Source organism: Nilaparvata lugens, chromosome 7 (genome assembly GCF_014356525.2).
Source record: "Nilaparvata lugens isolate BPH chromosome 7, ASM1435652v1, whole genome shotgun sequence".
Classification (NCBI taxonomy): Eukaryota; Metazoa; Arthropoda; class Insecta; order Hemiptera; family Delphacidae; genus Nilaparvata; species Nilaparvata lugens.
In genome coordinates, this window is record NC_052510.1 from 2,795,173 (window position 1) to 2,818,570 (window position 23,398).

Genomic DNA, 23,398 nt, shown 5'->3' on the forward strand with positions numbered 1-23,398 from the left:
ATCTACCCTTAAACATCACATTTATTTTATTTATTTATTATTTATTTATTTATTTATTATTTATTTATTTATTTATTTATTTATTTATTTATTTATTTGATTATTTATTTATTTATTTATTATTTATTTATTTATTTATTGATTTATTTTATTTATTTATTTATTTATTATTATTTATTTATTTATTTAATTTATTTATCTATCTATCCATTTATTTATACATTGATACATATACTATAATTTTCAACTTTGAATGGCTAAGTTTTGGACTTGAAGCCTGTTCCTTACCCAAATTTAGATGGAAATTGTCCAAAAAAGGTTATATGTTATAGGTTATAGGTTATTTCATGATTCTTGTCCAATTTTGTATCCAAAATATTTATGAACTGGGAATATTCAGTATTGAGAAAATTTGAAAACCATATTGAATAAGAATACTTCACTAAATCATTACTGATAACTGAAAAATCTGGTGTGGCGCACTCACACAACTTTCCTTGCCGTTATGAAAATTGATCACCTGACGCTAGTGTTCAGCTGGTGACAGGACAATTACGCTGGAGACATACGAGGTCTGCTATCTCTTCATAGTGAATCTTTTAATAGAATCAACAGTTGCCTATAGTTTGCAATTGGATAATCACATTTTCTCGAATTTCGAGCTTATTTTAAATTTTAGGTGAAAATTTTACTGAACATCAATTGTAGAGATTTTGATGTTCAATCTTTTCCACTCGAAATTTTTTGTTTAAATTTTTTTTCTGAAGCCTGATAATTGAGAGACTAAAATCAAATTTTGCACAGATGGGGCGAAGCTCCTGAAATTTTCATAGATATGGGACTTGTGACAATTATTGATAGAGCTTATCTATGACTATTATAGGTATAAATTTGATCAAAAACGTTGGAGCCGTTTTTGAGAAAATCGCGAAAAACCCTGTTTTTGACAACATTTCTGCCATTTTAGCCGCTATCTTGAATGAAATTTGATTGAAATTGTTCTTGTCGGATAATTATAGTGTAAGGACCTCAAGTTCCAATTTCAAGTCATTCCGTTGATTGGGAGATGAGAATAGTGTACACAGACGCACATACACTCATACACACACACACACACACACACACACACACACACACACACACACACACACACACACATACACATACAGACCAATACCCAAAAACCAATTTTTTAGACTCAGGGGACCTTGAAACGTATAGAATTTTAGAAATTGGGGTACCTCAATTTTTTCGGAAAGCAATACTTTCCTTACCTATGGTAATAGGGCAAGGAAAGTAAAAATACTGTATTATAAGTACAATTGTATTTATAACATAATATTAAATGATATTGTAACAATATACAGATATAATGTGAATAAGAAGTCATAGTCAGTCGGTCAAGGCTATCTGGAGACAGTACAAGTTTCAGAAAGAGGTTTGAGGGTGTGGGATGGGGTGTTTAAATTTGTAAAATCTGCAAAACATCGTTTCTCCCCCAACCCTCACGACCTTACCTCCTCATCCTACCTCCGCTAGGGGACAACACGCAAGAAAATCAGGACCGACCGTTTTGAATTATTTATAAAGGGCTGTTGGTGTGCTAGTTGGTTGGGGGAGGACGGGAGTGTAGTCATCTTCAAGTTTTTCAACTTTATAAAATTTAATTGCCACTCTTTTTGCGGTACTGACACCCCCTGGGTGAAGCCTGGTTTGTTTCAGTCAATAATGTGTGTTAAACAGTGGGATTTCGAGGATCTACTCTGATACCTGGTTATTTGGACACTTACTAGTAGTTCTGTGAACAGTAGACCTCACGCAGTATTCTCATTCACAAGCACCAGATGTCAACTGTTTTAAATGTTCACGTTTGAATTTGTATTCCATATGATATAATCCATCCAGTTCCGTGATGATCTTTCTATCTGATGAAAATCAATTTTCTAGAATCAAAAATATTATAATTTCACCAGCATTATTCAGTTCATTTGTTTATTTTTATTCACCTATTGAATTAGTTTTTTCGAATGTGAGAATATTGATAATGATGGGCACGCATAATAATACCATGACTGACAAAACAAATATTGAAACCAAAGACATTAAAGCTGCGATTAGAACAAATTTATAAAAAAAAAGTTTATATTTATTTATTTATTTATTTTATTTATTTTTCTATATGTGGACAGAATCACAAATCATGTAAATATGATTAGGAAGGAACAACAGGCTTGGCCCAAATCTATTCCATTCCCAAATTTTGATAAATTAATAAATGTCCAAAAAATAGGTTATGTTTCCACTGTAAAACGTTCAAGGTCAATTTTCGTCCAAAAATATATATAAGCTAAACATTTTGAATTCAGAGAAATTAAAACACCAAACTATATTTGAATGTAACACTTAATTATCACTCCATATTGAATTAATCAAGTTAGAGTGTTAATTGGAAGGATATTCTTGAGTTTCATTTCCCAAGAATGGACCCATTAACCATTATCAATACAAAGTAATCTATAACGCTTCATAGATTCATTTGATATAATCACAAGTTGCGAATTATTTGATAACCAGGTATACTATCTTGTGGCTTACCACATCCATATATCCATATGAAACTTATTTGATTTAGATCCAATACAGCCTTCAAACTATTTTTGAAAACATGTTGATTGTCAGAATATCCCTTATATTAGGCAAAATTATATGCTGTTTGTATAAAAAAATTGAACGTTCTCTCATGTAAAATTTCAATTTGTTTAAAGGAGAGTCTCATATAAACTAGTAGTTCTGTGAACAGTAGACCTCACGCAGTATTTTCATCCACAAGTACCCGATTGAAACTATAGACCCTATGAAAATACAGCAATAGACTGGCTTCTCCACACATCTGTGTAATCACTTGTCAGCTGATTTATGATGAATAATTCTATAGTCTGATTTCTACTCTAATATTGGCGTATGAAGGAGGCTCCTTTCCCTTTTATATCATACTTGAAATGAAAAATTTCCAAAAACCTTGTATATAGGTCGACGCGCAATTTAAAAAGGAACATACCTGTCAAATTCCATGGAAATCTATTACCGCGTTTCGCCGTAAATGCGCAACATATAAATATATAAACATATAAACATTTAGAGAAACGCCAAACCGTCGACTTGAATCTTAAACCTCACTTCGTTCGGTCAATTAAATGTGATGGACCATTGAACCTTTAGGGTAACCGTCCACTTCAACCGATCCGTTCGGCCGTTGGATCGGACGAATCTGCCGGCCGTTGATTCGGCCGAATATGGTCGTATATTGGGATCGTTTACGTCAGTCTAGTACAGTAGTTGGCTGAACTATTGAATCCATATAATTATATGAAAATGAATGTCTGTTTGAGTGTTTGCTTGTTTGTTCGTTTGTTTGTTCCCTATAGACTCGAAAACTACTTGACAGAACGGTATGAAACTTTGGGAATATGTTGTGTGAATATTGTGGATGGTTTCTGACCAGAAATTTCAATAGGGGGGCTAATTATAATTATATATTTTGCAATCAGCTACAACCTTTGAGTTATTAGTTCTCTCCTCATAAAACAGCAAATTTTTGTGGTGTAATGTACTACATAAGAATACATTTTATTCAACTTTTATTTAAATTTAGTTTACACAGCTTACATAATTCTTTTCAGAATTAAATTCTCTACAATTTTCATTGTGAAAAATTATTTGTTTACTGGTCATTAAAGAAAGTTATTGGGCATCAAACGTAGAAGTCTGTGTTTTTCTATCTGGATTTTTTCATATTTCAACTTTTTTCTCAAAAACTACTCACACTACATCTTCCAGACTAGTTTTATTCAATTTTTCAGATATTTCTCCATATGAATCCAGCATAAGTTTTTCAAAAACTAGTCGCCAAACAATTGAGCATCGGTGTATTTCACCAGAGGAACTGAACTACGGGCGAAATCTTTCACTCTGTATAGCTCGCTAATGAAGCGTTTATGGATATATGTTTATATGAACTTTTTTTCTTATTTTTACCTCTACTATCACGTATTAAAATATTTTACCATAATTATGAATCACCCTGTATATATACACACACACACACACATACACACACACACACACACACACACACACACACACACACACACACACACACACACACCACATACACCAATACCCAAAACCACTTTTTTGGACTCAGGGGACCTTGAAACGTATAGAAATTTAGAAATTTGGGTACCTTAATTTTTTCGGAAGGCAATACTTTCCTAACCTATGGTAATAGGGCAAAGAAAGTAAAAACGACAATAATCGACAGTAATCGGCTTGAGATAACAGTAAAAGTTGCAACATAAACGCCCTATACCATAGGATATCTACTTACGCTATTGTTTGCCTATGATAAAACTCATAAAACATGAATGCAGCCATCATTTATCATATCATCATCTTCACTACAGGGATTAGGTCTATTAACTAAACAATTAGGTCTATTTTTCAATAAGATAAACTAAATTTCAAATCTCTTTATTTCTTTACTATCCTTATCTGTTAAGTTCTCATACAAGTTTCATCTTAATCATTCCATCCAGATTCACCCTTACTCACAGGCAATAGCCTATGTAAGGGTATTTCTCATTGCTGTCATATTCTGTATTTTGTACAGAACAACAAATTGTTACTCTATTGTTACTATAGTATTTATTATGTTCTGCTTATGAACTTTATGTTATGTTGTAGTAGTACTGTATTTAATGTTGTGCTGTGCAATATGCATAAATTTTGTAAAGTGTATATTTTGAAGAGAATAAATTTGATTTGATTTGATTTGATTTGTTCCGGTACCCATCTCTTTCTTGGGCTCACCACATCTCTTTTTCAGTAGGTCTATAGTTTCAACCTTATGATACCAATCATTCAAGTCAGTCATTGATTGAGTTTGGAGTATATAATGAAAAGTTCATAGAGAGAAGAAAAACTAAGATAAAAAAGGAACAAAAATATATGACAACAAAAACGTTTGATGGATACAGACAGAATACACTCTCACTCAAATTTCCAAACCTTCTTTTTATCTGTCTCTCCCTCCTTCGCCTACTCCTCTCTTCTCCTTTTTCTCCTCTCACTCACCCATCTTCTCTTCCCCTTCTCCACCATTCCCTCATTATTACCTTTTATTCCACCTACTTGCATGCGGCGTATGGAAATTTTTCGAGGCTGTGAACTGTTTTTATACTGCAGTGCTGGAGAACACTACCAACTGTCAGCACCAGTTTAATGGAAAACTTGAATGTTTTATATTTGAAATTCTGAAAGTTTTAAGTGAATCCAATCATAGAAGTATGATATTATACAATAGAGGCCAAACTCAGATATTAAATGAGTTGAAAGCTACCAATGTTCTGAAGGCTTTTTCTTTTATTACAAGCATTGAATGGGAAGCTTTAAATGGATGCTGACAGATTATAGTGAAACTTACAGTTGAAATAAAGACCAACTCGCATGAAACTTAGCAATAATATCCCAACGGAGAGAGGTTAGTGTTTCTTGTTCATTGCTAATTTTTGCATAACTCTTGAACTATTTTGGCACTCACTCCACACACTTCCACTAATCTTGGAACTGTGCATAGTGAGATCCACGTGGAACTGTCAGAATCTCAAATATAAAACATTAGAGCTTTCCATCAAACCAATGATGACACAGTCTTGAGATGATCTCAACATTGGAAAAAGAAATTTATCGTTAGAGAAAAAGTATAAATGAAGAAATAATGGATAGAGTCATATAGAAAGTTTTCAAATATAAACAGAATATTGATTGATTGATTGAGTACTTAATTTTTGTAGATTACAATATATACTGGCTTATACACTTATATACAATAGCTTACAATACAGCAAAATCATAGATGAATTTACATAAGATAGACTAAGAAAATAATTATTGAACTGTATATGATACTAGCCGTCAGGCTTGCTTCGCTCGCCATATACGTCTAGCCAGGGGGCACCGCCCCCTGGAACCCGACTGGATCGTCCAAGAATGAGATCAGAAAGCTCGCTTCGCTCGCCTGCATTTTTCATTTGAGAATTTCATCATATGTTAGGACAATCCAGTCGGGGGTCCAGACTAAATGTCTGGCTAAACGGATATGGCGAGCGAAGCGAGCCTGACGGCTAGTAATATAATATTCCCAGGATTGAAGTAGCAGTGCCCAATCAATTTTTCCGCGATAAGTGCATCTAAATCTTCAACTTGGTGCCAACCTAACAAAGTCAACTCAACTTAATGCCAACCTGACAAAATTATTAATTTAGTTCCCAGTTAACAACTGTTTCGAAGAGGTACTCTATCTAGATTATAGTTCTATAGTAACATATATATGGAAATCTTAATTATAATTAAGAGATTGATTGATTGATTGAGTACTCTATGTAGATTACAATATATACAGGCTTATACACTTATATACAATAGCTTACAATACAGCAAAATTATAGATGATTTACATAATATAGACTAAGAAAATAATTATTGAATTGTATATGATATGAAAAAGCAATTTGTAATATAATAAATACTATAGATAATTATATTGTTATGCATCTACATAAATTGGCGGAGCTTTGGACATATCAATGTCCATTCTTCGGGAAGAATATTAAAAATATCCTCCCCACTAACTTTCTACCAAAGATTACTTGAAATATTAAGAGATAACTAGAGTGAATGGATATAATAATATAGAACGTTTTCAAATAGAAGCAGAATAATATGAGAGATAAACGAGAGTGTAGCTATTTATATTACTAATACTAGCAAATAGGAACACACTTATTCTTGGTGGGTTTCTTACCTCTATAGTGTGGTCCACGTTATAATGGCAGTAGATAAAGATAGAAGAATAGCGATGCCAATTCTCTGCATTAATTAATTATATTTCCACACCGTCAAAAACATAATTGTCATCGTTGTGGACCCAGAAAAGGATAGTACCACAAGGCTTTGTCGAATGATAGACAAGCAAAACCAAAGTTGATCAAATACTGTCATTATAACGTGGACCGCACTATATATATTTGCTATTAACAAATGAACGTAATTTGCAAAAATTGTGATTGGAAGAACACGTGAATATAAATATTATTATGAATGACCTTGAATGAGAGAAGAGATTCAGATTCAGATTCCATCATTCATGTGTCTAACAAAATTAGACTTACTTTCTAGCGTTGAAGAAAATTATCAGTAAGAGTCAAATTACATGGTGAATCATGTACAGACTGAAGAGTTTTAAAATAAATTATATTGAGCAAAGAAATATTATGGTATTATGTGGATATTGAGAGCATATTGGTGAGGGAGGAGAAGGAGGAAGAGGAAGATGAGGAGGAAGAGGAGGATGAGGAGGAAGAGGAGGAAGAGGAGGAAGAGGAGGAAGAGGAGGAAGAGGAGGAAGAGGAGGAAGAGGAGGAAGAGGAGGACGAGGAGGAAGAGTAGGGAAAAGAGGAAGAGGAGGAAGAGGATGAGGAGGAGGTAAAGGAGGAAGTGGAGGAGCATGAGGTGGAAGAGGAGAAGGATGAAGAGCTGGAGCAAGAGGAGGTGAAGGAGAAGATTGGGTGGAGAAGAAGGAGGTGTAGTAGCTGGTGAAGGAGGAGGAGAAGGAGAAGAAGGTCAGGTGAAGAAAAAAAAGAAGAATTAGTTGAAGAAGAAGGAGATGGAGAAGGTAGAAGAGGAAAAAGGAGGGAGGAGGTGAAAAAGCACAAAAAGAAAAAGATGAATGGGAGAAACCTTTTATTACTAGTACTTCTGCATAATTTTTTGCCTCTGTTTTATGCCCAAGGCCTACCGAGTGACCTACCTAAGGAAAAAGAGGTATTATCATATAATTTAGGTCACTGTTCCACATGATTCCTTCCATTTCTCAACATAAATTCTTATAAATGAGAAATTACACAGTGGCTATGTATATATTAAGGCACTGCTTTGAATATTATACGTTTCTATTTTTCCAACGTATTGAAAGTTTGTATGGAAGTTGGTGTTTATTATGAGAAAGAGAAAATTATAAGTTAACATGAAATGGTATGGATTGATCATAGTGTAGCAACCAAAACCGGTATCCATAGAGAGGTTCACGTTACAATGGCAGAGGAGAAAGATAGGATAACAACGTTGCCAATCCTCTGTCTCGTCAATGCCTTCTATAGACGGTAGCTGATACAAGTATTAATCAAAAGTTGTAAACTTGATTGAATCGACAAAAAATTATTTTGAAAGAATTTGATAACTCGTGTTTTCAACAGAAAATTCCTTGTTATTAACAAGATTTATTTTAATGATCACACACATGTTTCAATTCAAATTTGAAGACAATTTTTACTTTCCTTGCCCTATTACCATAGGTAAGGAAAATATTGCTTTCCGAAAAAATTAAGGTACCCAAATTTCTATACGTTTCAAGGTCCCCTGAGTCCATAAAAGGTGTTTTTGGGTATTGGTCTGTATGTGTGTGTGTGTGTGTGTGTGTGTGGTGTGTGTGTGTGTGTGTGTGTGTGTGTGTGGTGTGTGTGTGTGTGGTGTGTGTGTGTGTGTGTGTGTGTGTGTTGTGTGTGTGTGTGTGTGGTGTGTGTGTGTGTGGTGTGTGTGTGTGTGGTGTGTGTGTGTGTTGTGTGTGTGTGTGTGGTGTGTGTGTGTGTGTGTGTGTGTGTGTGTATGAGTGTATGTGCGTCTGTGTACACGATATCTCATCTCCCAATTAACGGAATGACTTGAAATTTGGAACTTAAGGTCCTTCCCCTATAAGAATCTGACACGAACAATTTCGATCAAATTCAATTAAAGATGGCGGCTAAAATTGAGAAAATGTTGTCAAAAACAGGTTTTTTTTTGCGATTATCTCAAAAACGGCTCCAACGATTTTGATCAAATTTATACCTAGAATAGTCATTGATAAGCTCTATCAACTGCCACAAGTCTCATATCTGTAAAAATTCCAGGAGCTCCGCCCCATCTATGCAAAGATTGATTTTAGATTCTCAAGTATCAGGCTTCAGATACAATTTGAACAAAGAATTCTAAGTGGAAAAGATTAAGCATAAAAATCTCTACAATTAATGTTCATTAACGTTTTCACTTAAAATTGAAAATAAGCTCGAAATTCGAGATAATGTTATTATTTCAATTGCAAACTGTTGGCAACTGTTGATTCTATTGAATCATCCACTATGAAGAAATAGCAGACCTCGTGTGTCTCCAGCGTTATTGCCCTGTCACCAGCTGGCTCAAATCTCTGAATAGTATAATGTTTTGCGCGGGAACACTAGCGTCAGGTGATCAATTTTCATAACGGCAAGGAAAGTTGTGTGAGTGCGCCACACCAGATTTTTTGCTTTTTATTCTGGCTGTTATATAATATGAATGCTCTCGTTAAATGAAATCGATCGTTATGGAAGTCAATTACATTGATAACAAGATCTTGTTAATAACAAGGAATCTTCTGTGAAACATGAGTTATTAACTTTTGTCAAGAGAAATTTTTGACGATTCAGTCAAGTAAATAACTTTTTGTTAATAACTCGTGTTATTAACTCCGGTGTAAACGCAGCTATATAATCATCAATCAAAATAAGTATTTATCACATCGAAGAAAAATTCAAATTGAAGAATTCTTCCACATTATATAATGGGTTCTTAAAACTGCGTTTACATCACTAGTAGCCGTGAGATATTTAAGTAATATTACGTTAGCTGAGATATAGAATTGGAATAAATTCAGTGAAGAAAATTGTTGCAAGGTTACCAGTGTTGGAAATAAACAAATCAAAACCGTGTGTTATGATTTGAGAAAAGAAACTGGTAAACTTACTAGTCAAGAATGACCAAAACAAACACAAGCGCGAGTGACTGACCCTTGATATAAAAAGAATAAAATAATGAACATATGCTTTCTATTAATAAATACTTTCAAAGGGGGAGTCGAGGCTATTTTTACAGCACTGTCTATTAGGAGTAGAATTGGAGATGGGGAGAGAGATCACTTGTGAACTTTTATAAAGCGGAGAGAAATGAAGTTGAGTGGGATAGAGAGGGGAGAAATTAGAAGAGGAGAGGGAATATTTATAATTATTATGAGAATTGACAAAGAAAGACGAATGAGAGATGAGAAAGATGTTACAAAGAGATGCAAGTTCAAGATGACAGAAAAAAGGAGATGAAAGACGGATTGTGTAAGATGGGGAAAATGAAGATGAAGATGTAGGATAAGATTTATAATAGAGAGGGAACTTATAGTGTATAATATTAGATATACACGTGTCTTTGAACATGGTGATTTGATAAGCTGCTAGCTTATAAATATAGTTTTGTTTCTATCTGATTACTGGTTAATCAAGTTCTATAAGGTGAGTGATATGATTGTCAATGGGAGGTGACACTTTAATTGGGGAAAATACACAGAGGTTGTTGTGTTGCTGTATGTGGAAATATAAGGTATGCTGATGACACTGTCTTGTTGACAAGCAATATGGAGGATATGCAAAGATTGATCCAAAAATTGCATGGCAGGTGTGGTGAATTTGGTTTGAAATTGAATCTAAAGAAAACCAAATTAATGGTGGTCAGGAAAGCCTTAAATAGACAAATTCGGACAAACCTAATGGTGGACGGTACAGTCATAGAGAGGGTCCATAAGTATAGATATCTGGGGACGTGGGTAGAGGAAAGTGGGGATTCGACGGGAGAGATAAGAAAAAGGATTGAGATGGCCAGATCGACATTTGTAAAAATGAAAAAATTGTTCACGAGCCGGGACATAAATATAGAATTGAAAATGAGGATGTTACGCTGTTATATGTTTTTCGCCCCACTTGGATGTAATGAGCTGGTTTTCGTGCGTCATATGGAGGCCGAAAATGATTGTTTTCTGACCAGGCCGGTAAAAGTTTTACGGCCCTAGGGCTGTAAAATAACCTTGAAGTCAGCTGATTCTGATTTGATTTGAACGTGTTTACAAAATGGTTTATGAAACGGAATCAGTTTATGCTTCTAGAATTGAATAAGTATTCTGCAATAAGATACTATCATTTTATTTGGATGAATGAAATACAGATAAGATATATATATTATAAACTATTCAAATTCGATTTTCAGAGTAGGATAGAACTTCTAACCTAAACTTCCGAAGTCAATGACAACAAGCATTGTTGACGTTGACATTCAGATTGGCCAAATTTCAAGTGTGCTAAAACAGCTGATCAAAAAACTTTTCATTATTTGTGTTTATTATTCAAGAATCAAAACATTTATAATAATATCATCTTATTGTCATTTGGAAGAATAAAAAGTATAAACTCAATCTCTTACATAATATTGAACATAATCTTTTAGGTTATTTAGACAAATCAGAATAAAAAATAAAAATACTTGGACAATTTCCTGATATTCAGATTACCTCAGATTTGCTAGAGCTATGACCTTCCTGTTTTGCTTTCGGAAGTGTCTAATAAACAATTATTCTCATATTTATATTGTTTATTTTTCTGTGTGGCGAAAATTAACGTTCTCACCATGGGCAAAAATGTTTTTCCGGCTCTCAATCTTTTCTAGTCCTCGGCCTACGGCCTCGGACTTGAAAACCGATTTCGAGCCGGAAAAGTCTCATTTTCGGCCCTAGGGGCGAAATATACTATTTCCTACAGTTACGTTGAAAAGTGGCCATTGCTGCACTGATTACAGAACGCAAAGAATCACTTTTCTGCTCTAGTGCGGGAATAGTATATTTCGCACCTAGGGCCGAAAATGAGACTTTTCTGGCTCGAAATCGGTTTTCAAGTCCGAGGCCGTAGGCCGAGGACTAGAAAAGATTGAGAGCCGGAAAAACATTTTTGCCCATGGTGAGAACGTAATTTTTCGCCACACAGAAAAATAAACAATATATATATGAGAATAATAATTATTCTCATTGTCTATTATAAGCACTTCCGAAAGCAAAAGTGGAAGGTCATAGCTCTAGCAAATCTGAATATCAAGAAATTGTCCAAGTATTTTTATTTTTTATTCTGATTTGTCTAAATAACCTGAAAGATTATGTTCAATTATGTAAGAGGTTGAGTTTATACTTTTTATTCTTCCAAATGACAATAAGATGATATTATTATAAATGTTTTAATTATTGAATGATAAACACAAATAATGAAAAGTTTTTGATCAGCTGGTTTATCACACTTGAAAAAGTTTTTGATCAGCTGTTTTGATCAGCACACTTGAAATTCGGCCAATCTGATGTGATCTGAATGTCAATGGAAGTTTAGGTTAGAAGTTCTATCCTTCTATGAAAATCGAATTATTTGAATAGTTTATAATATATATCTTATCTGTATTTTATTCATTTAAATAAAATGATAGTATATTATTACAGAATACTTTATTGAATTCTAGAAGCATAAAATGATTCCGTTTATCCACCATGTTCCGTGATAAACGCTTTACTAGGAGGTTTGAGGTTAGATTCTATTATACTCTGAAAATTGAATCTGAATAGTTTATAATATCTCATTTGTATTTCATTCATCCAAATAAAATGATAGTATCTTATTGCAAAAACTTTATTCAATTCTAGAAGCATAAACTGATTCCGTTTCATAAACTATTTTGTAAACACGTTCACATCAAATCAGAATCAGCTGACTTCAAGGTTATTTTACAGCCCTAGGGCCGTAAAAATTTTACCGGCCTGGTCAGAAAACAATCACTTTCGGCCTCCATATGACGCACGTAAACCAGCTCATTACATCCAAGTGGGGCGAAAAAATTTTTCTGCACTCCAGATTTGCAACATGGCAACGCAAAATACTTAGTAGGTTATATGGAGCAACAGTGCAGCAAAATCAAAATGAAGTTGGTAACAGTGACTGGGCTGCTATACTGAGCAGACGTGCAACCAAGCACAACGAGGACTTTAGGATTTTAGGATTAAGGTTTTTATCAATAATAAAATTACACAGAAAAACATTTGATGGATTTCAGGCAATTTTACCCATAATTACCCACTTTTCATATTCAATGGTAACTGTAGGAAAAACTTAATGTGAAATACGTGCGCAAAGTTCCTCTGCTGCACTCAAGAAACCATTCCGCCCTCGCCTACGGCTCGGGCGTAAACGTTTCTTTCGGTGCAGCAAACTGTCACTTTGCGCACTAGTTGCACAAATAACTATTCCACTCTCTTGTATGGGATGGAATCATGGACCCTCAAAAAGAGCTATATGGATAAGTTGGAAGCCTTTGAGATGTGGTGCTACCGCAGGATGTGGCGGATACCGTGGACAAATAGAGTCACGAACATGGAAGTCCTAGGCAAAATAAAAAAACAATGCGAAATTGTTGACACCATAAAAAGAGAAAACTCCTGTATCTTGGACATCTAATGAGAAGCCAAAAATATATAACTCTGCAGACTATAGTTCAAGGAAAAATCAGCGGGAAAAGGAGTGTTGGAAGGCGACGTGTTTCCTGGCTTAAAAATTTGAGGGATTGGTTTGACTGCAGCAGCAAAGACTTGTTTCGAGCGGCAGTGTATAAGATCCGGATTGCTGTGCTGATAGCGAACCTCCGATAGGAGACGCACTAATAGAAGAAGACACAGAGGTTTCTCATAAGGAATAATCATAAAAGTTGAAAATCAACGTACCCTTTCTCAACTCTATTTGATTCACATTTTCGACTTGATAATGACATTTTCAAGTCCCATCTTCAAGGATTCACCTAATTGTTATTGTTGTGTAATATCATTCTGTTAGTTTTAAATGGGCCACTCAATTTAAAATAACTCATTAAGTCGAAACATAAAACTAAAATAAAACTAATAAGTCAAAACATGTTGTGAGAAATAAAATATGGTTGAGAAAAGGTTTCATTGATCTTAAAAAATATTCACGATTTAATTTTTTGATTTTGAACTATCCATACTTTGAATTCAAATTGGTTCTTTCAATAATGATTCAAAAATGATGGACATGGATGGAGTGAGTGAGAGAGAGTGGAGGAGGAAGAATGAAAGAAGTAGAAATACAAGGAAAACTAGGAGAAAAGAGCGGAGAAAACGATAAACTGGAGTTACAAGGGTGATTATGCTTGCAAGAAGACGCTGAGAGAGAGGAATTTTTTGAAAGAGGAAGCTAGAGCAGAGGCAGAGAAAAAGGAGGAAACAAAGAAGAAGAAGAAGATGGTAGAAGGAGGAAGAAGCAGAAGAAAAGAAGGAGGATAAATTATGAAGAAGAAGAAAAAAAGAAGGAAAAGAAATCGAAAGATCAAGAGGAAGAGCTTGACTTTGGACCTTTAAAACTTGACTTTTGACTTAAATACGGAACAGATGTATTTCATAAATAAATGAATAAATAACCCTGATGATGGTGTGAACTATGGAACTAATTATTATAATTTATATTCTTAATCTATTATTTTATTCATTTCAAAGGATAATATGATTCTATTTTATAGTAATAAAAGAACATTTATGCTCTCCATTCAAGCAGAGCTGAAAGTTTTATTTGAATCTCAGTCAACCCACACACACACATGCACAGTTCACATGATACACGCACGCGTAGCGGCAGGCCGCGCGTCATACACCTGTCCTATGAAAATAAAAATAAAAACATGCAGAAATAATAAAAACGTGCAATCGAACGGAGAACGTTTTGTCGGGGAACTATTTTGGAACACACTGGAGTTTTGACCAGATGTTTGGATTTATGAGAGAGAAAGAGTGAGAGAGGATTGGTGGGAAGATGATTGAGAGTGTATGGGTGAGGAAGTGTGAGCGGGTGGTGAGAGAGAGCGTATGAGGACGTGCGAGCGAAAGTGATATAGTGAGGTTCACGTTATATGTCAGTATTCGATCAACATTGGTGTTGCTATCCTTGTCTATCATTCTAAAAAGCAGTGAGCGCTATCCTTTTCTAGCTATGCAATGTTGCCAGAATGTTTCTTAACAATGTAGAAATATAACTGAAACAGAATATCTAGATCAGTTTTTATGTTATCATTAATGATAATTATTTATTCATTAATTCAGTTTTGTACAATTATTACACTCATAGTAATTAGACAATTCATTTTTAATAATAATTATTCATTCATTTATTGAGCTACACTCATAGTGATTGGACAATAATTCATGTAGGCATATTGAAATACTTTTTCAAGAAATATGATAATTGAAATAGTAATGTAGGCCCTTCCAGAAAAGCAAGCTGCCTTTTCTTACTTCTTGGTAGCAAACAAAAATGACACATAAAACCATAGATAATTTCTGGAAGAGACTTCATAAAATGTTTCAAAAATGTATGTAGTAGCCTACATGAAGTCTATCATTCTTTGAACGACATAATTATTGAGGTGCGTACAGATATAAGCGCCGCGAACATGAGCATTTCACTTTTAATCAGCTGATTATTTTTTTCAGAAACGGTAAGATACAGATATAGAAAAGTCTGGCATCAGCTGATTAAAAGTTAATTGCTCATGTTCGCAGCACGTAGATCTGTACGCACCTTTGCATTATAACGAATATTATAACACAAACAAATGATTTTACTTACAAGATTACTGCTTCCTCATTATTTTTTCCTCATTCATATTATTCTACATGAGCTAAAGATTGACAGCAATCAAATATACACCTTAGAACTTTATATGAGATATGGATGAATGAATGAATAATTTATTTGCCAAAAAACAAATTATCAGCCAGTAGGCAAAAGAGATGTTGGCAGACCACGCAAGCGGTGACAATAATAGGATTTTTTTTATGTTTATTTGAATAATTGGCTAGATGTGAGTCGGAACAGGTTCAAGCCTAATCCTTGTTTGTAAGAAGAAGAAGAAAAACAAAATATAAATAAGTATATGCTTCTAATAAGTATATGCTACTGCACCAACTAAAATACATATCGTACATAAAAAATGAGGAAATGTTAAATTTATTTAATTTTCAATTATATGATTAGTCTCCTTGGATTTGCTAGAAAACCTTCTAGTTAGCTCCATCTCCCATCTCAAGAGTTGAGAGCAAGTTTGGCCCAAACAAGAATAAAATAAGTTTTTCACAATATAGTACACACTCATAACCTCACCTCTACTCTTTCTCAATTATTCGACTTCATTCATAATTTGATAGCATTCATTCATAATTCCGTCACCAGGTGGCAGTAACTGTTGGGTTGAGTTTTAGTTGTAGTACACAACTTTAGCCCCGCCTTCTCTCTCCTGATTGGTCGACTACTCAAATGTATTCTCATTCATAATTCCCCCACCAGGTGGCATCACCTGCAGGGTCAAGTATTTGCTCTTTAAATGAATAAATATAACTTTATTGTCATTCAACTGATCATAGTTACAGACAACGTCATGAAATTAGTAGTTTAGAACTTTAGAAATTATGACTTCTACTTGCAGTATTCAAACTGACAATGGGCCATATGAATAAAACCAAAGCATATGCTCATGAGCATGGAGCATACGTTTTGCTCGTGAGCATTAGGTTAAAGCATAAGTATTTGCTCATTTTTATATGAATAAGCTGTACCTTATACTCTTACCTTATGCTCCTGAAGTCTGGAGCAAATGCTCACGTATTTTAAAGATCTTTCATCAGCTGATTTGCCTTTGTGGCCTTACTTTGTTTTTATAGCTGACGTAAGCGCTAAATATGCAAGTAGGAGACACCGCTTGTGTTTGCGTCGTCTGCTCTGTTTTCTATTTATGAATTGAGTTTCAGGTTAGTTGAGTTTAGAATTTTGAAATAATAGCGTGAAAAAATGTCATCTCTATGATAATCTTCAGCACAATCTTATAATATCAATAGCCTTCTTATAATTGTCTACACTCTCATCTTCTAAAATGCCTTTTTCCTATTTTGTGATGGCTATCTTTATATCTTTTGTATTTATCATTTTGTTTTGCCATTTTACTATGAGCAAAAGGTGAAAAGCTGCTCTAGACTAGACTTACCTTTTTCGAAGCATTTGCTACAAAAGTTGAGCAAATGATCTGGTTTATTCATAAGATTTTGAGTATAAGCGTTTACTTTTGAGCGTTTCTACGTTTCTACGCTTCTACGTTTATTCATAGAAAATGAAGCAAATGCTCAACTTTATTCATATGGCCCAATGTCTGTACACAATAAACAGTAAATAGTTTGTACAAGTTCAAGCTCCTATTAGACTGTTAATAGGGAAAAATATTATCATGATGGGTATAATGTTATAGATGCTAGGGCCAGATCCTTTTTTTATCTTCAAACTTTCAAAGAATTAGTGAATTTTGAGTTTTGGAACAGTATCTTACTATGGTAACTGTTCAAAATGATATAATTCAAGGTATTTTCCATGGTTGTGTATAGGTGCGTACAGATTTACGCGCCGCTAACATGAGCAATTCTCTTTTAATCAGCTGATGCCAAGCTTTTCATATCTCATACCGTTATGCCGTTATACCGTTATACCGTAAACCCTTATACCGTATACCGTTATACCGTTTTCATATCTCATATCTTATACCGTTTATGTGAAAATACAGATATAGTCAGCTGATTAAAAGTGAATTGCTCATGTTCGCGACGCGTAAATCTGTACGCACCTTATGATATACAATAAGAATACCATGATACTATATGGGTAATAAATAATAGTGTTTGCATAATAATGTCATAATTGGCCAAACCAGGTCTTCTCAAAGAATAAAGGGTTCTAATGATGGAATAAAAACTATCAAGATGCCATGTAGAAATGTTCAACAAAGAGTAATGACCAACTATACTTACATATAGTATAATATACTGAAGTATTACACGAAAAAAACGTGACTGCTGTACTTTCAAATCGGAAATCATTTTCCACATGAGCTGACATTTTTATACTTTGAAAAATATTCTCAAACGAGATACGCAGCCATGTAGCATGCTGCATTAATTGTGAAATTTTGGCAGTCAGCCAAAAAGTTCCTTTTGCCAGCAACTAAGTATTCGCAAATTTACTACTACTCGTATTGGTTTCATACGGGGGAAACTACAAACTTTTTATTTCTCACAACAAATCATTATAACCCTCATTGTGATATCAATGCACTTCATTCTGAAATAGTCATCTCTGATACAAAATCATATTAATAAAAGGATGATCGATATAATTGTGTTTAGTTCTAGAACACTTTTCTAAGAGTGACACATGATGGAAGAATCTAAGCTTGAAAACATAAAAACTGGTGTGGCGCACTCATACAACTTTCCTTGCCGTTATGAAAATTGATCACCTGACGCTAGTGTTCACGCGCATCTCAAGTCTACTATTCCAAGATCTGAGACAGCAGGGTACATGACAATAACGCTGGAGACACACGAGGTCTGCTCTCACTTCATAGTGAATCAGCAGTTGCCAACAGTTTCCAATTGAATGATTATATTTTTCGTGTAGTTGAGAAGTTGATATTGTTGTGATAAAGTTGTGGTATTTATTCACATTGAATGAAAAAGACTAAGATAACAGGATTACAGAATCACAAGTTTACACTTAAGGAGAATGTTGAGCTTCTGCATGTTAATAACGAAGGCAGATCTTTGAATATTCTAGAGGCTTTAGAAAAAACAAGATTAATTAAGGAAAATTCCCAGTATAGTTTAAATGACCAGATTCATTTCAACCAATACAACACTACGAATTTAGTTCTATGATAAAATTGTAAGCATACATTAGTCAATAGTTTTCCCATTTACATAATTGTTTTATTATCTTCCACACTTGTTTCCTTGGTTCTTATTTTGTACTGAAAATAAATTTTGTTATCATGGCGATTCTGCTGCTTAAGCCGCCATTCTGTCACACCGTTGAGTATGAAGAGACTGTCTAGCTGGGCCAATGGCAGGCGTTCATGCCCTTGACCAATAGCAGTACTCGCCTACTAGTATAAATTCTGCTGCTCTTGTATTTAGTTTTAGTTTATCAGAGAATGACAATGGTGTAATAACCAAAACCAGTCTTTCTAAGTATCAATAAATCTGTTTATATTTTCTCGAATTTCGAGCTTATTTCCAATTTTAGGTGAAAATGTTATTCAACATTTATTGTAGAGATTTTCATGCTAAATCTTTCCCACTCGAAATGCTTTGTTTGAATTGTATTTGAAACCTGATAATTGGGAATCTGAATTCAAACTTTGCAGAGATGGGGCGGAGCTCCTGGAATTTTTACAGATATGCGACTTGTGGCAGTTGATAGAGCTTATCAATGTCTATTTTAGGTATAAATTTGATCAAAATCGTTGGAGCCGTTTTCAAGAACTTTAATAATATAAATACAATTTAATATAACGATTTTGATTTTGATTGAAGTGTGTTTGTATGAATTCAACTCTCATTTTTCAACAAATGGAAGATGTATCAAAGCTACGTTATCATAGAAATGTTATGATTTTTGGCAATATTTAGTGAGACTTGTATCCATTTATTTATTCACAACAATATGGGAGCATACGGGAAAATCCCAAAATTGCTCTTCAATCAATAAACAAATAGAATAATCACTATACAAAGAAAAATGGAAAATTAAGAGAAAGAAACAAAGGGAAAAAATTATTTTACTGAAGAAAAAAATGTTATGAGAAACTAAATATACTGAATACTAGAGACTCTACTATACTAGAACCATATACAATACGGTATGAGAAAATAATAGGAGAGGAATCAAGAAATTACATATAACATCCCATGAATGATGTGAATTATATGCTGAGAATTACGAATAAGAATGAGGCGAATGATAACAGATCTAAGAATGAAGAGTAGTCACTACTATGTAAGTTGATGAGGTCTAGCATGGGAAAAATAGGTGTCTACATTGGGTGAAGCTGCTTACATGCCTTCTTGAACTGACTGGAATTCATATGAGAAAGGTCTAGGTGCAAGCTATGGTAATTATAAAGATTCATCATGCGGTTGATTGGAGAATTGAAGTGACTATTGGAGTTGCATTGGGGAGGAAGAAATCTGAAGCCGGAATGCCGTGAAACTGAAGACACATATATATTCAGCAATGGAAGGAGGTAGGTTGATTGAACACGGTTGTTTAATATATTATATAGGAACAAATGCAATTTACAGTTCCTAGATGCTTCCAGAGATTGAATATCAATTGTATCTTTTTCAAGTTCCGTAATAATAATCCATACACTATCTAGAGTCTATGTATTTCTGGAATGGTCTACGTTTACTTTATCAGAATTCAATCGATGGTATACTATATAGGCTATACATATTTCATCTCAGATATCTAATCTATTTTCTGATCTTCCCAGGAACAATGAATGTCTTATATACACATAACTGTAGATCTGTCATGAAATACTTTCTATCGAACAATTGAAACATACCAGAAGCCTGATTCCGTATTCGAATGTATAGCGATAAATGCTTTCACTGTATCAGTATGGAATAAACTCAACAGTTTTCCTCTTGAACTGTTATGGGAAATGGTATTTTTATTGTAATTTCTAGTATTAAATCAAGAATTTTTGTAGAATAGTATATTACGTCACATGAACGGGAAGGGGCCTTTTGCAGGCGAGAGTGATGTTTCTAGTCGAGGCGTCAGCCGAGACTAGAATTTCATTCCAGCACTGCAATTGTATCTTAACTCACAAGGACGGGAGGGGGGGCCCTTTTGTAGGCGAGAATGATGTTTCTAGTCGAGGCGTCAGCCGAGACTAGAATTTCATTCGAGCACTGCAAAAGACATTCACGTCAAAGTAACTTACACTATTCTTTGTGATAATGATCTAGAAAATAATAATTGAGAAACAGAAAACATTACCTGCTTGTGCTGACATTACTACATGCATTCTATAAACATAACCTAGTTTACAAGTTTCGAATTTGGAATTTCTTGATTGTACTTGACAAAACTTCCACCTGGAGCGCTAAAGGTGGATTTTTGTAGCAGTTTTGCTGTTCCTATTTCGGAACTAAGATACATACTCGACTGTAAAAAAAAATATATGGTTCCATTAAAGTAGAGTATGCTGTAATGAGAATCATATGTTTATTTGTTCTGCAAACAGCTGTTTACCGGCTTGGAGAACAGCTGAGATTGAATGATCATGACAAAGAAGTACAAGTCATTCATGAACCTAGAGCTATTGGTGGAAGCCGTCATCTATCAAATTGAACGTCTGTCATTGGCTTGGACCAGCCTGACTAACATGGTGGGGCAGCGGGCTAGACGTTAACCTTGATAGGTCGAGGCTTCCACCAATAGCGATGCTCGACCATGAGTATGAATAATTCGGCTCTCTACTTTTAGTTCATCAGAGTTTCAGTTCTGATTGATAATAGTGTAACAGCCGGAACTGGTATTTCAATTCTCATTGCATCTGTGGTTGGTTTTTCCATTCAGAACTGATAATAAATTCCTTGAGTTGCAGTTAAATGATCAATAAAAACATCTTATCACTCTCAGATTAAAGCGTGATTTACAACGTTTATTTGGTATTTTCGTTAAATAATAATTTTATATTAATTAGCATTTGAATAAATTCATTCTCTATTTAATTCCATCTGTAACCTGGTTGGCCGCTATGGCTTCATATAAAATGAGCGATGCTATCCAGAGATTGTAAGTTTGGTGTAAGGGTAAGCATTCCTGACTGGCAATTGGGAGGTACCAGGGTTCGATTCCCGGGCTGGCAACTAATTTCTGGATAGTAGTTCTCATCGAATTTCCATCTAGCTGTTAACCCTGTTGTCAATGTCTGCAGTAGCAGAAGTCTTCGGGGTGATTTGCAGCATTTATTTGGGATTTTCGTTGAATAATAATTCTATATTAATTAGCATTTGAATAAATGCATTCTCTATTCAATTCCATCTGTAACCTGGTTGGACGCTATGGCTTCGTATAAAATGAGCTCCAGAGATCCAGAGATTGTCAGTTTGGTGTAAGGGTAAGCATTCCTGATTGGCAATTGGGAGGTACCGGGGTTCGATTCCCGGGCTGGCAACTAATTTTTGGATAGTAGTTCACATCGAATTTCCATCTAGCTGTCAACCCTGTTGTCAATGTCTGCAGTAGCAGAAGTCTTCGGGGTGATTTACAGCGTCTATTTGGGATTTTCGTTAAATAATAATTCTATATTAATTAGCATTTGAATAAATGCATTCTCTATTTAATTCCATCTGTAACCTGGTTGGCCGCTATGGCTTCGTATAAAATGAGCGCTGCTATCCAGAGATTGTCAGTTTGGTGTAAGGGTAAACATTCCTGACTGACAATTGGGAGGTACCGGGTTCGATTCCCGGGCTGGCAAATAATTTTTGGATAGTAGTTCTCATCGAATTTCCATCTATCTGTTAACCCTGTTGTCAATGTCTGCAGTAGCAGAAGTCTTCGGGGTGATTTACAGCGTTCATTTGAGATTTTCGTTAAATAATAATTCTATATTAATTAGCATTTGAATAAATGCATTCTCTATTAAATTCCATTTGTAGAACTTCAAACTATCTAAGCTTTCAATAATACCGATAAAATTATCAGATTACTATTAGCTTCAGTTGCAAATCCACATAACAAACATATTGTGGAGTTCAAAACCAATCTGAATAGAACTTGAAACTATCCAAGCTCTAAAAGCATTAATAAAATCATTAGATTACTCTCAGTTTCAGTTGCAAATCCACAAAACATACATATTGTGGAACTCAAAACCAATACAAGAGAGCTATCTGTTTTAGAGAGCCATTACTCTCCGGACTATAAATTTTTGTTGATAAAACTTGGACAGCATCTCTTTCAAAAGCGGCAGAAAAACTTTGGAGCAAAACTAACGACTCTCGTGTAGTGGAAAGGTGAACAAGAATGTGTGAGAGTGAGTGAGTAGTGAGGGAAGGGAGATGTGTGAGTGAGAGAGGGTAAGTGCTGAGTGAAGTGAGGCCTATTTATGGATGTTTTCATTGGCAGATGCTTACTGCTCTATGTACGAGAATCTAGAACACTAGCACCTTACCACTTCTACACAGATTGTCAGGGAAGTGGCTGCCAAAATTTGGGAGATTGTTGTATGAGTTGGATACAGAAAAATGTTGATGAATTCTTGTCAAGAGCAGAAACAGGCGGATAAAAAAGGATTTTGTGTTGAATACCATAATTGATATTAGAATACCAAAATGTCTGTTTGTTTCAAGATTAAACTGTTGTCCTGTGAAGAAAATAATATGATATGGATGTACAAGAATAAAATAACTATGTTTTTAAATGTACAATGAATTCTCTCAATAAATACATATTGCATTCTCAAATTGATAAAAACAATATGAAACCTTGTAGTACCCTTTATTATTCAATTCATT